The sequence below is a fragment of the Pseudonaja textilis genome, chromosome 2 (assembly GCF_049901715.1).
Source record: "Pseudonaja textilis isolate UNSWEBS1 chromosome 2, rPseTex1.2, whole genome shotgun sequence".
Classification (NCBI taxonomy): Eukaryota; Metazoa; Chordata; class Lepidosauria; order Squamata; family Elapidae; genus Pseudonaja; species Pseudonaja textilis.
This window is the reverse complement of record NC_141991.1, coordinates 250,122,082-250,136,315: the sequence shown is the minus strand read 5'-3', so window position 1 is coordinate 250,136,315 and position 14,234 is coordinate 250,122,082.

Below are 14,234 nucleotides of genomic sequence, written 5' to 3'. Positions count from 1 at the left end.
GTCGTCTAAATTAGACTCCTGAGGGTGGATTGTTTATTCACACACAGACAGAAAGATGAGATCGTCAAAGCATGTCATAACTGATGGGAAATGAGAATCCTTCCAGCCTTGTAATATCAACCTTTTAGCAAATCAAAAAGCATTCAATATCCATTTGCATTGTCCAGCAGTTAATTTCCAACCCGGTAGTATATAATTCTAAACGCTTTATTCTCTGTAAAAAATAAAAAAAAGTGCATCTCGTAAAAAATAATGAATATTTGAAAAACATTAATGTGTGATTAAAAAAAAAGAAACTTCTATCTGAAAGGGAACTTCTCTAATGCAAAACAAGAGGGGAGAAAACAATGTTTGCATTTTGCTGTAATCTATCCAAAAATTAGCAAAACCTATTAATTTGGAAACTACTTCCTCCTTAGGCACAAATCTAGCTGGGCGACCTTGAGCCAATCAGTTTCTCTCAACGTTAAGAAGGAAGCAACGGCAAACCATTTCAGAAAAAACTTGCCAAGAAAATGACCGCAAGAGTTCTAGGCTGCATAAGCAGAGGGATAGAATCAGGGGTGGGAATCTACCTGATTGGACCAATTCTATAGAAGCGGTTGTTACGATTCTGCGCAGTTCGGAGAACCGCCAAATGGTTCCACTGGCTGGCCTCACCCCACCCCACCCTGTTCTGACTATCAACTATGCCAGGAGATTTAGATTAGCTAGAAAGCAGGAAATAGTTGGATTTCTTGCTTTCTAGCTAATCTAAAAGCAGAGCTGAATCTTCCCTAGGATTGAAGCTTCTATTTTTCAGTGCAGACTCAGGCAGCAGATTGCAGAAAGGTGGATCTCTGAGTGAATCTGCGATTCTGCGAGCAACTCAATCTGCCTGCCTGCTTTGCCTGCTTTGGGGTAAAAGTTGCTCTCTTTTTTTCTATAAAAAAATTCAATATTTACATAAATATTTACAATATTTACATACAAGTCACGCCCACCCAGTCATGCCCACCCAGTCACATGACCACTAAGCCACACCCACAAATTAAGCCATGCCCACAGAACCGGTTGTTAAGAAATTGGAATCCCACCGCTGGATAGAATCAAGATAATGTGAAGTGTTGATAACATTTTATAATGCCTTGGTAAGACCACACTTGGAATAAGGCATCCAATTTTGGTCACCATGATGTAAAAAAGAGGGCAAGAGAAGAAACAATGGATGGAAACTAATCAAGGAAAGAAGTAACCCGGAATGAAGGAGAAACTTTCTGACGGTGAGAACAATCAACCAGTGGAACAGTTTGCCTTCATAAGTTGTAAGTTCTCCATCACTGGAAGTTCTTATGAAGAGACTGGACAGCCATTTGTCTGGAATGGTAGGGTCTCCTGCTTGAGCAAGGGGTTGGACTAGAAGACCTCCAAGGTTCCTTCCTATTCTGATTGATTGTGGTGGCTAGGGTCTAGTGCTCTATTCTATTCTAGTGCTGGCAAATAAATAGAATCCAGGACAGGCATCGTGTGAAGCTTTGCCCAATGACAAATCCCCCACTTGAAAGGACTGAATCCATAATCAACAAGCCCCTCATAATTTTTGTGGCACACCCTTTCTCACTTATTCCTCCTCCCCGCCCCCGTGCAACCTTCTTCCTGTGACAGTGCATTTTTAAATTCAAAATAAGAATATTTTGCTTGGATGAAAAGAAGTCTCCATAAACCTTACTCTTTTTTAAAAAAAATCTGAGGGTGATTATATTCCAATTGCCACGGTCAATATGCGGCCTTACATCCTCCTCCGTCGATACAGCCCCATTATCAATGCCTGTCTGCGTTTTAAAGGCTGACATTTGAAACCCTGTGATCCATGTGGAGTTAATTTAATGGCTACGCAGATGGGGTTGTTGTGAGCAGGCTGATGGAGTACACGTTTGCAACTGCTCCGTGGACAGTGAGTGGTGTGCAGTGGTCCACAAACTCATTATATGGGATCAGGTGCGCTCAGGAGCATAGAAACTTTACTCAGCTTAATAGACTCCGCTGTATTTGCATAGCTTTAAAAAAAAATGAGAGAAACTTTCCTTTATTTCAGAAAATCCTTTAGAAACATAACCTATCAAAAATGGAAGCCAACTTCTTAATGCAGAAAATTCCCATCTGGTTAAGCTCACCTTTAACAATTTGGCACGAAGGAAGCCTACATTTGGGTCCCTCGTCCCAAACTAGAAACAGATTTGACTTAAAATCAAGACTCGTTGTTTTTTTTTCTAAACAGGTATAGGTCAAGCCACAGTAATGTTATGGGAGGCAGGAACAACCACAGAGAGGTCAAAAAAGTCAAGGCAGCAGTGACAGCCATGGTGCAATATGCACCATATGTATAGGCTAGGCTAGGCTAGGCTGGGATAAGATAGAACAGGACAGAAAGTATGGAATGGAATGGAATGGAAAATAATAGAATAGAATATATGGAGTAGAGTAGAGTAGAGTAGAGTAGAGTAGAACAGAACAGAACATGGAATGGAATGGAATGGAACGGAATGGAATGGAATGGAATGGAACGGAATGGAAGAAGGGAAGGGAAGGGAAGGGAAGGGAAGAGAAGTTCAAGGTAAAGTAAAATAAATAAGGAGCACAATTTGTCTCTTCCCCACAATGTGGAAAACTACATCCCTTGAGTGAAAGCCAAGCCTGCTTTGCGCAGTTGTACTCTGCGATGTAGCCCTAAACAGAAACTTTCAGTTTTCCTTAAAAACAGCTCTTAAAAAACAAACAAACAGCTCTTTCCTTTTAGATGCTCGGCTGCTTATGGCATCTCCTGTTCATTTTTAAAGGATCTGTCAGGGTGATTTTTAAAGCCAACCAGTGGCTGTATATCTGGGGGAAACTTTAAGGAAACTGCCAGTAGTAGATAAATGGATGCTATTAAAGGTCTAAGTTATGGCAGGCAGAGAGACCAATGCGTGCCTTTTTTCTGGTTTACGCCCTTTCTCTTTGCCCGTAACACGGTTCTGTGTTTCATTCGACTCCTTTTATCAAACCCCTGAGCACAGCAATCAAGGCTGCGTAAAGTTTGTTTCCTTTATCAGAGGACTCGCCTTTATATATGGTCTCATCAATTGAGGAAACGTCAATGCAGAAGTTCTGGGGTTTTACAGCCTTATCAAAAGAACAATAAAACAAATAGGAATCCTTCTCTGGGTAGTTCATTGATGGCCTGTAATATAATAGGGCTTTCCATGGACTACTAGACTCAGCAAATAAACCCTCTCTTGGTCAACGTTATTCGACATCCGGATAAAGCACGGAGAAACAACAGACCAACAAAGTGGTGTTTCTCCATTGAATCGATGGGAGAATCCAGGTTGGGTTGTCTCTAGCCTCGTTGCTCTACAGGCCGGGTTGAATTCTGAGGGCACGCCTCCCTGGTAACTGTCCCCAGTTCTTCAACTCAGTCTCCGCTCATTCAGACACCCCTAAAAGGGCTCTGAATCATTTGAGTTTTAGAAGAATTATACTACTCCTTGGATTTTCCTAGCGTGTTGGGAGTTTTGGAAAGGTTTGACAGCTGTCGGTTCAGCCACTTCTTAGTTTTTTGTGCCTTTTTATTTTCTCGCCTTTTAATTTTCTTTTTAATTTTTCCTTTTTGATTAATTGACCAGGTTTTTTAAATTGGTTTTTGGTGGACCTAGAGTACTCTGAGATAAGCCTGGGTTGGGGCCAGAGTCATTGACCGTTCCTTTGGTCTGACTCCGAGGTTTGTTTTTACAGCTGCAGCAGCCACGAACTGCTTAGGACTGCCATTTTGACAGCGGCTATCTCCGGTTCTTTTGGCAAGTCCTGCTCTGGACCAGGGTTGCTTTTTGGGAGGGGGGTTTGATCTATATGCCATATCTGTAGGACAGTTCCCCAGAGCACCACACCAGCTGCGAGTTGCTTAAGTCTGCCAATTACCTTGCGGTACAACTTAAGAATCCTGATTAAGAAAAGAGCAATGTGACCCACACAACACCTTCTGCCTGGTACCCCAGCTGTTCCCATATCTAGATATAAACATTCAGGGTATGAATGAATAAAAGTATAGTCAAATGATTTTTTTTTTAATAATGAAATGAGGATATATAAGTTTGGATTGATAAAAAAAAGATTCAGGGTCATCCTGCTTCATATTGCGATTACTTCTCCTTCAGTTTCTTGCAATGTTGGGCTGAATATTATTTACTAGCCAATAAGCCAGCATTTCCGGGTATTTATTTATTCCAATCCTCCTTCTTCTAGTTCCCTTCCCTCTCCCCCTTCTACCTTCCCTCCTGTTTCTGTTTTCCTTCCCTTTCCCTTTCCCTCCCTCCCCCCCCCCTCCTCCTTTCTCCTTCTTGCAGCCAGTGGTGGGATTCAAAATTTTTCACTACTGGTTCTGTGGCCGTGGCTTGGTGGGAATGGCGTGGCTTGGTGGGTGTGACAGGGGAAGGATGCTGCAAAATCCCATTCCCTCCCTGCCCCACTAACCTGCTTTCCAGTTCCGTTCTCCTGTGCAGGGCAACCAAGGAAGACCCAGCCAATCAGCTGAGACTCAGGAGGCGGAGAACAGATGGGCAGTCAGAGGTGGGATTTTCCGGTTCTCCGAACTACTCAAAATTTCCTCTACTGGTTCTCCAGGACTGGTCAGAACCGGCTGAATATCACCTCGGTGGCAGCCCTAACTATTGTTGTCTGATCTTTTGTAGTGTATCTTTGATGTTGTCTTATCTTGTTCTTCAAAAATTTGTCATTCTAATATTTTATTTCCATTTAGTTTTGGGTGTACTTTATTCTCATTGCACCTCATACAATGAAATTAAATACCATCTTCAATGTACATTATGACTATGAAAATAAACACAAATGCACATACTTCACATTTTATACATTGAATTGAAAACCCCTGATATTGCATTGATACTGCACTATACAGTAGAATTCAATAGAGTTAATACCCTGGGATAGAACCTGTTTTTCAGCCTAGAACTATTGTATAAAGAACTGGGGGGGAAATGGGACCTAGTTATTATATTGCAGCGAGAATTTTACATGCTCAATAATGGAAAGAAGCGTTTGGTACCCAACATGGAAAAATTGATGGAAAAGGGAATAGAATTGGCAGAGATTGCAAAATTAGAGAAAAGAATGTAACTAGCTTTGTTTCCACCTGGAAACCACTTCTGGATACTCTGCTTTAAAGAGATAAAAACGGAATTCTAATTCTGTGTTCTGGTGATTAAATGGGCCGCTATAGAAGCGGCTAATGCTTACTAATAAGGAACAAGTTGAGAATATCCTATTATGTAACTTACCGCACTGAAAAAAGATGGAAGTCACTGCTTTTTTGTTTCTCTCCTTTTCCTTAACTCTAATCCTCTTCCCCCCTTTCCTTTCCCTTTTTCCCCATGGTCTTTATTTTCATTTGTATTTTAAACTAAGAAAAAGTAAAGAAAAAAAAAGTTAAAAAAAAGAAAACGACATTCTAATATTCTCTGTACGTGACATGGCTAAAAAGAAGGGTATAAAATAACGAACCGCTATAGAGAACTAGATATGTTTAGAGAAGGATGAAAGGTAGGCATAACAACAGCTTCTAATCGTCACAGGGAAGAAAATGTCCATTTATTTTCAAAAGCGCCTGAGGGCAGGAGAAGAAGCAATGGGTGGAAGGTCCCGAGAGGAAGATCCAACTGGAAATAAGGAGGAATTTCCTGACAATGAGAATGATTAATCAATGGAACTCCTGGAGTTGTCGATGGCCCATCCCTGGAGTTTTTCAAGAAAGGGCAACCATTCATGCTGGAAGAATGAGATCTCCTCCCTTGGGCAGAGGGGTTGACCTAGAAGTTCCATTCCAGGTCTACAATGTTATGAAAGAGAGAGGAGCTAGAAAAAGATTTTACTGTAAAATGTAATTTAGACTGGCACCTGGACTCTAGAACGGTGGAGGTGATCGAGTGTCCTCAGATATTGCTGGACAAGTCCCAGCTACAGCTCTAACCAGGGGTGACCAACCTTGGTGACTTTAAAACATGTGGACCTCGACTCCCAGAATTCCCCAGCCAACCTGTCTGGGGAATTTATTTATTATTTGTTTGTTTGTTTTATCAAGTTTGTATGAGAAAACAAATATAAGTATGAACATAACATATAAACACATAAGTATAAACAGATATAAGTATAGGCATAATAAATGAAGGGCTGCCACAGAGAGGAAGGGGTCAAGCTATTTTCTAAAGCACCTGAAGGCCAGACAAGGAATAATGGATGGAAACTGACCAAAGAGAGATTCAACCTGGAAATAAGGAGAAAGTTTCTGACACTCAGAACAATCAACCCATGGAACAGAAGATGCCTTTGGAAATTGTGGGAGCTTCATCACTGGAAGCTTTCAAGAAGAGACTGGGCTGCCATCTGTGAGAAATGGTGTAGGGTCTCCTGCTTGGGCAAGGGGTTGGACTAGATGACCTACAAGGTCCATTCCAACTCTGATTATCTGTTATCTATCTGTTATCTGTTAAATGAGTACAAATAAATTGATAAGTGGGAACAGTAGGACAGGGATGGTAGGCACGCTGGTGCACTTATGCACGCCCCCTTACAGGCCTCTTAGGAATGGAGTGAGGTCCATGGTAGACAGTTTAAGGCTAAAGGTTTTTTTTTTGGGGGGGGGGAGGTGTTTGAGGATGTAACGACAGTCAGGTAGTGAGTTCCAGGCGTTGACCACTCTGTTGCTGAAGTCTTACTTTCTGCAATTGAGTTTGGAGCAGTTTACTTTGAGTTTGTATCTATTGTTTGCCCATGTTGTTGTTGTGGTTGAAGCTGAAGTAGTCATTGACATGTAGGACGTTATAGCAGACAATTTTGTGTACTAAGCTTAGATCAGACTGTGGGTGGGGTAGTTCTACAGATACAGATACAGATAATCAGAGTTGGAAGGGACCTTGTAGGTCATCTAGTCCAACCCCCCACCCAAGCAGGAGACCCTACACCATTTCTGACAAATGGCAGTCCAATCTCTACCTGAAAGTCTCAACTGATGGTGCTCCCACAACTTCCAAGAGCAACTTCTGTTCCATTGGTTGATTGTTCCCACCGTCAAGGTTGTCCAGGTCCAAAATTTCAAGCCTGGTAGCATAAGGTATTCTATTGCGAGCAGAGGAGCGGAGTACTCTTCTTGTGAAATACCTCTGGACTCACTCAATTGTATCAACGTCCGTTATACACAGGGGTGGGATTCTACTGGTTTGCACCTATTCTCTAGAACCGGTCGTTAACATTCTAAGTAGTTCAGAGAACCGGTTGTTAGAAGAAATTACTGGCCTAATCCTGTAAGGAAGGCAGGAAGGAAACATTCTGGTGTTGCTTATAGAAACTGCCTCTCCATTAACCCTTTTTACATTCTTGGCAGGACTAGACTTCCTGTCTCAGGAACTTCTCTGGAGTTATTTTCCCCTCCTTTGCTGGTACTTTACTTGGCTGGAGTGACCATTCAAAGTTACAATGACACTGAAAAAAGTGACCATTTTTCCCACTTACGACTGTTGCAGCATCCCCACAATCATGAGAGGCCAGGCAAGGAGATGCGTGCCTCGATGTGAGTGATATTGAGTTGGCCACACCCAGCCAATAACATGACCACCAAGCCATGTCCACCCAGTCACATGACCACCAAACCATGCCCACAGAACCGGTTGTTAAAAATTTTGAACCCCACCCCTGGTTATACAGTGTGGATTTCAGGCAGATGAGCTGTATTCAAGAATTGGTCTGGCAAAGGTTTTGTATGCCCTGGTTTGCAGTTCAATGTTACTTGAGAAGAAGCTTCACAAAATTTGATTAATAACTCTTAATGCCTTTTTGGCTATGTTGTTGCAGTGAGCTCTGGGGCTTAGATCTTTTGAAATGAGTACTCCTAGGTCTTTGACAGAGTGAGGGTCATCTATGAGGTCATATTCACCCAGTTTGTATTTAGTCTTCTGATTTTTGTTGCCAGTGTGTAAGACAGAACATTTGCTGGTTGAGATTGGAAGTTTCCAATTGTTCAACCATTCTGACACATATTCATTGAAGTCCACAAGTCTTAAAGCTGCCAAAGTTGGACATCCCCTGGAGATGTTGAAAGATATTTAGAAAAAAAAAAAACACTTATTCCCTCTAAACCCAGAAATTAAACCAGCTAGGAGTCAACAAAGAAGAAGAAGGAAGGGGAAAATAGTCTGGGGAAGATTCCTTAAAGATTAAAAGAATTTCTTGAAAGTATGTGGCAAAATGAAACTTCTCACATTGCAAAATAACAAGCCAGATATTTGGATGTCATATTTTAAGCTTTGGAAAATATTGCTTGGTTTCTTTTTGACACAACGGCTGCAATATTTACATATTGCACAGATCTGTTGCTTGCATTTATGTCAAGTTTTCTCAATTGACAATAAAGGAATGGTAACCAAAAGGATTAAATTCAAGGTCAATTATGAATGTGTTTCCAATGGAGATGAATGTAACATGACATAGAAATCCTTTACCATCATCTATATGTTTCTCTTGCAAAGACAGTTGGCTTCATTAAAATAATGTATGAGGGAAAGTGTGAATAGCTGCAGAGAAATATCAAGGCTGAACTGAAAGATCTCTCCAAACCTCCTACAGACATTTTGCATGATAAAGATTTGAGAGTATTTTCAAGCAACATTTGTGTATCAGCTTGATATTATTAAAAACAAACAAACAGTTGTTGACTTTTCAGGTTATGAATCCTGATCTTTCTCAAAACACACAAGATACAAGTTCATTTTCCTTATTTCCAGCCAACAATTTTGATCTTACACTGCACTTAAGATGTTCTCTATTTTCTCCTTGAAAAGGTAAGTCAGAAAGTATTAAGGGTAAGGCAAAAGTTCCCCTCTCACATACATGCTAGTCGTTTCCGGATCTAGGGGGCAGTGCTCATCTCCGTTACAAAGCCAAAGAGCCAGCGCTGTTCACATACATCTCCATGGTCATATGGCCAGCATGACTAAATGCTGAAGGCTCACGAAACGCTTCCCACCAAAGTGGTCCCTATTTTTCTACTTGCATTTTTACACGCTTTCGAACTGCTAGTTGGCAGAAGCTGGGACAAGGCATGGGAACTCACTCCATTACACAGCGCTAGGGATTCGAACCGCTGAACTGCCGACCTTTCGGATCGACAAGCTCAGAGTCTTAGCCACTGAGCCACCGGGTCCCTCAGAAAGTGTTAGAATCTGCTTATTAACGGCATGATATTGTTTAAAAAAAAAAACAGTTGTTAACTTGCAGGTTATGGATCCCGATTTTCTGAAAATGCACTAGACACAAGTCCATTTTCCTTATTTCCAGGCCACATTTTTGATCTTATGCTGCACTTAAAAGGTTATCTATTTTCTCCTTGAAAAGGTAAGATGGAAGGTATTAGAATCTGCTTATTAAAGGCATTTTTCCAATCAGCCAAGATTAAATTCATATAATGTTTCTTCAAACCTGAAAGTCAGAGTAGTGTCAGGATTCCGGCAGTTACCCCCACATTTAAATCATGAGTCTTGAGCCAAACTTCCAAAACTTAAAAAGGATTTATTAGGAGTTAACATGCCGGTCTTTTCAGAGTTGCCAAGTGGTTTATATGCAGTTCTCGTGGTACTCACTGGAACAGTGACGTGTACCCCAAAACGTTTAGTTTTAAACAAGAGCTTTCATCCGATGCTCTGAGCCCCAGTTCTGAGATCTCTGCCTGTGCAGGTACTCCTCAACTTATGACCACAATTGAGTCTGACATTGATGTTGCTAAGTGAGAGTTATTAAGTGAGTTTGCCCCATTTTATGACTTTTCTTGCCACGTTTGATAAGCGACTCACTGTGATTGTTAAATTAGTCACACGGTCATTAAAGGAATCTGGTTTCCCCATTGACTTGGCTCGTCAGGAGGTCGCAAAAGGGGATCCTCTGACCCCAGGGATATTGCAACTGTCATAAATGTGAGTCAGTTGTCAAGCATCTGAACCTAAATCCTATGACTAATAGGGATGCTGCAATGGTGAAAAATGGCCATAAGTCACTTTTTTTCAGCACCATTCTATCTTCAAAAGGTGACTAGGAGAAATGTTGTAAGTTCGAGGACTGCCTGTACTGAAGCATAGCTATGGCAAATCTAGACAGCAGCATACTGCCAACAAAACTGTGTACAGTCAAGGCTATGGTTTTCCCAGTTGCAATGCATGGCTGTGAAAGTTGGACCATAAGGAAGGCTGAGCTCCAAAGAATGGAGGCCTTTGAACTCTGGTGCTGGAGAAGACTCCTGCGAGTCCCTTGGACTGCAAAGCCATCCAATTGGTCAGTCCTAGAGGAGATCAACCCCGACTGCTCTTTAGAAGGCCAGATCCTGAAGATGAAACACAAATACTTTGGCCACCTAATGAGAAGGAAGGAAGGACTCCCTGGAGAAGAGTCCTAATGCTCGGAGCAGTTGAAGGCAAAGGAAGAAGGGGATGACAGAGAAGGAGGTAGCTGGATGGAGTCACTGGAGCAGTTGGCATAAGCTTAAATGGACTCCAGAAGATGGGAGAGGAAAGGAAGGCCTGCAGGAATGTTGTCCATGGGGTCGCAATGGGTCAGACTTGGACATGACTTTGCAACTAACAACAAAGCAATAGGTTGTTGAGAGATTGTTCGAAGTTACTATGGATTTGGTTCTGAAGTTCTGACTACCTAACCCACAGCCACCATCAAATGATTGCATTTTGAGTGCTTGGCAACTGGTTCACCTTTGCAACATCCTGCAGGCATGTCGACTGTGATTTACAATGTTTTTGCTGAAAACTATCACTTACTTCCAGTTTTTGGCAAAAACTCCCCGTCGCGAACAATGGGTTTGGCTAACAACCTCTGCATTCACGTAATGACCAGTGCATACATTTGGCAACTTATGTGCTCGCTGAACACCATCGCAAAATAAGTCACAAAGTCAGATCCGGTCCGGTAATGATCAGCTTTGTGACCTTATGATTTGTAACTGTAATGAAGGGGTCAAGCTATTTGCAAAAGCACTCAAAGACCAGACAAAGGCATAATGGATGGAAACTGAACAAGGAGAGATTCAACCTGAAAATAAGGAGAAATTTTCTGACAGTCAGAACAATCCACCCCTGGAACAGAAGTTGCCTTCAGAAGTTGTGGAGACTTCATCCCTGAAGGCTTTCAAGAAGATATTGTACTGCTGTCTGCCAGAAATGGTGTAGGGACTCCTGCTTGGGTGAGGGGTTGGACTAGATGGAATTCTGGTGGAATTCTACCAGTTTGGACCAGTTTAGGTGAACTGGGTGTTAAAGTTACATCTGGTTTGCCGAACCGATATTTCAACTGACCAGCTGGTTCCTCCCACCCTTCCCTTCCCCTCCCAGGACTCTCCACGCATTTTTGATGGAGGTAAGTGCAAGGTCCACCCAAAGGCTCTGGGAAGGGGGAAAATGGGCCTTCTGGAAGTCCGGAAATGGGCCTGTTTCAGGCTTCTGGTGGGCCTCCAGAGCCCAGGGGAGGCTGTTTTTACCCTCCCATAGACCCGGGGGAAGCCTCCAGACCTTTGGGAGGGCAAAAACAGCCTCCCTTAGGCTCTGGAGGCCCACCAGAAGCTGGAAACTGGACGTTATGGGAGGCCACACCCACCATGGCCATGCCCACCATGGCCACGCCCACTCAGCAACTGGGCAGTGAACTGGTTGCTGGGATTTTTGAATCCCACCCCTGCCTAGAAGGTCCCTTCCAACTCTGTTAATCTATAATCTATCTGGATGAATCCCTTCCTTAACTGATGGACACTGGGTTTCGTTACGCTGGTCTGTGGTTGTGATAAAGATTTGATTTGACTGAGCGAGTTTTGGTATCTCCAGGAAAAGTGGTTGTAACTACGATGGCGTCTCCTTACCTAGTTTATCAATATCAATCAGAATACAGATGGCAGGGACCTTGGAGGTCTTCTAGTCCAACCCCCTGCTTAGGCAGGAAACCCTATGCTATTCCAGACAAGTGGCTTTCAGTCTTCCTAGCCTACCCTAGAGATAAGGTAATGTTTGTCTACCCGTGAAACGTAATGTACTCCAGTATTTTTTCCAACTTGGCCACTTTAAGTTCTGTGGACTTCAACTCCCAGAATTCTCTAGCCCAGGGGTGTCAAACTGGATTTCTTCGAGAGCCAGATCAGCAATGTAGTTCTCCTCCATGGGCCAGCACGGGGTAGGAGCAGGATAGGGAGACAGGATGCACACGGCCTGCTCTGCCCCGTTTTCAGCCTGAACCGCCTCCTGCAGCACCTTGCTGGACAAAATTTGCCTAGATTTCACCCTCTCCGATGTCCAGCAGCACTGTCTGCCAAAATCACCTTTCTTGCGCTTTTCTGCACTCTTTCTAGAGTCTCAACATCTTTTTTACAGGGTGGCGACCAAAACTGGATGCAGTATTCCAAGTGTGGTCTCACTAAGATATTGTAAAGTGATATTAACACTTCACCTGACCTTGATTCTATCCCACTGTTGATGCAGCCTAGAACTGCGTTGGCTTTTTTGGCAGCTGCAGCACACAGCTGGCTCATATTTAAATGATTGTCCACTAGGACTCCAAGATCCCTCTCAAGGTCTTCTAGTCCAACCCCTTGCTTAGACAGGAAACACTATACCACTTCAGACAAGTGGTTATTCAATCTCCCTGTAAATCTTCTTTCTGGAGGCAAGTTGTTCCACTGATTAATTGTTCTAACTGTCTGGAAATTTCTCCTTAGTTCTAAGTTGCTTCTCTCCTTGATTAGTTTCCACCCATTGCTTCTTGTCCTGCCTTCAGGTGCTTTGCAGAATAGCTTGACTCCCTCTTCTTTGTGGCAGCCCCTGAGATACTGGAACACTGCTATCATGTCTCCCCTGGTCCTTCTCTTCACTAGACTAGCCAGGCCCAGTTCCTGCAACTGTTCTTCATATGTTTTAGCCTCCAGTCCCCCAATCACCTTTGTTGCTCTTCTCTGCACTCTTTCTAGAGTCTCAACAACTTTTTCACATCATGGTGATCAAAACTAGATGTTGTATTCCAAGCATGACCTTACCAAGGCATTATAAAGTGGTATTAACGCATCTCCTGATCTTGATTCTATCTTTCTGTTGATGCAGCCTAGAACTGTGTCAGCTTTTTTGGCAGCTGCAGCACACAGCTGGCTCATATTTAAATGATTGTCCACTAGGACTCCAAGATCCCTTTCACAGTCACCACTATTGCGCCAGGTCCCACCTATAACAGTGATGGCAAAATGTTTTGGCACAGAGTGCCCAAACTGGAACGCATGTGTGCATGTGCATGCACCGGAGCATCAGAAACTGAAGAGCAGCTAGCTGGTGTGCATGCTGGTCTTCGCGTGCACCAGAGCACTGAAAACCAGAAGAGCAGCTGGCAGTGGCAAGCTTGCCCATAGAGAGGGCTCTGAGTGCCACCTCTGGCATGCATGCCGTAGGTTCCCCATCACAGACCTACCCTGTACCTGTGCATTTGGTTTTTCTTGCCTAAATGTAGAAGCTTCCTTTTTTCACCATTGAATTTTACTTTGTTAGAGGAGCGCCATTGAAAAGTTGTAGGGAGAAGAATCAAAGAATCAAAGGTCCACCGATGAATATCGGTTAAAAAATAAACATCTCAGTGGAGAATGGAATGAATGAAAGAAGCAGTTTATTCTGGTCTTACACACATGGGACAACATACAGAGCCAACCACAAAAGACATACAAACCCTCTGACACCATGCCTTCTTCCCCAAAAACTTCTATTGAATGTACAACATCATTAACAAATTGGCTATTGAGATACAACAGATCTTCAGACATGAATCGGCTCCTTAGATTTTTTTTCCTTTTTTTTTTCAATCTCTACTTAGACAAATATTATTTTACAGGTTTAATACAGGACAGTATCCTTAACAAATTTCAAGATATTCACATGAAGAACCAAGTACTTTATAAAAACAGCAATATTATTATTATTTTTTCCCTCTTATTTCTTAAAGGCATGAACATATTCATTTCGGTCCCATCTGGTCAACAACTGGACTTTGCAAGACAAATGGTTATTTATTCATTTATTTTTAAGGATAAAAAGAAAAGAAACTTATTTACAAGTCGCCTAATATGAAAAGAATTGTTCCTTCCCGCCTTGACAGCTGTCAGCACCCTTTTCCAGGATGGGGAGAAACAC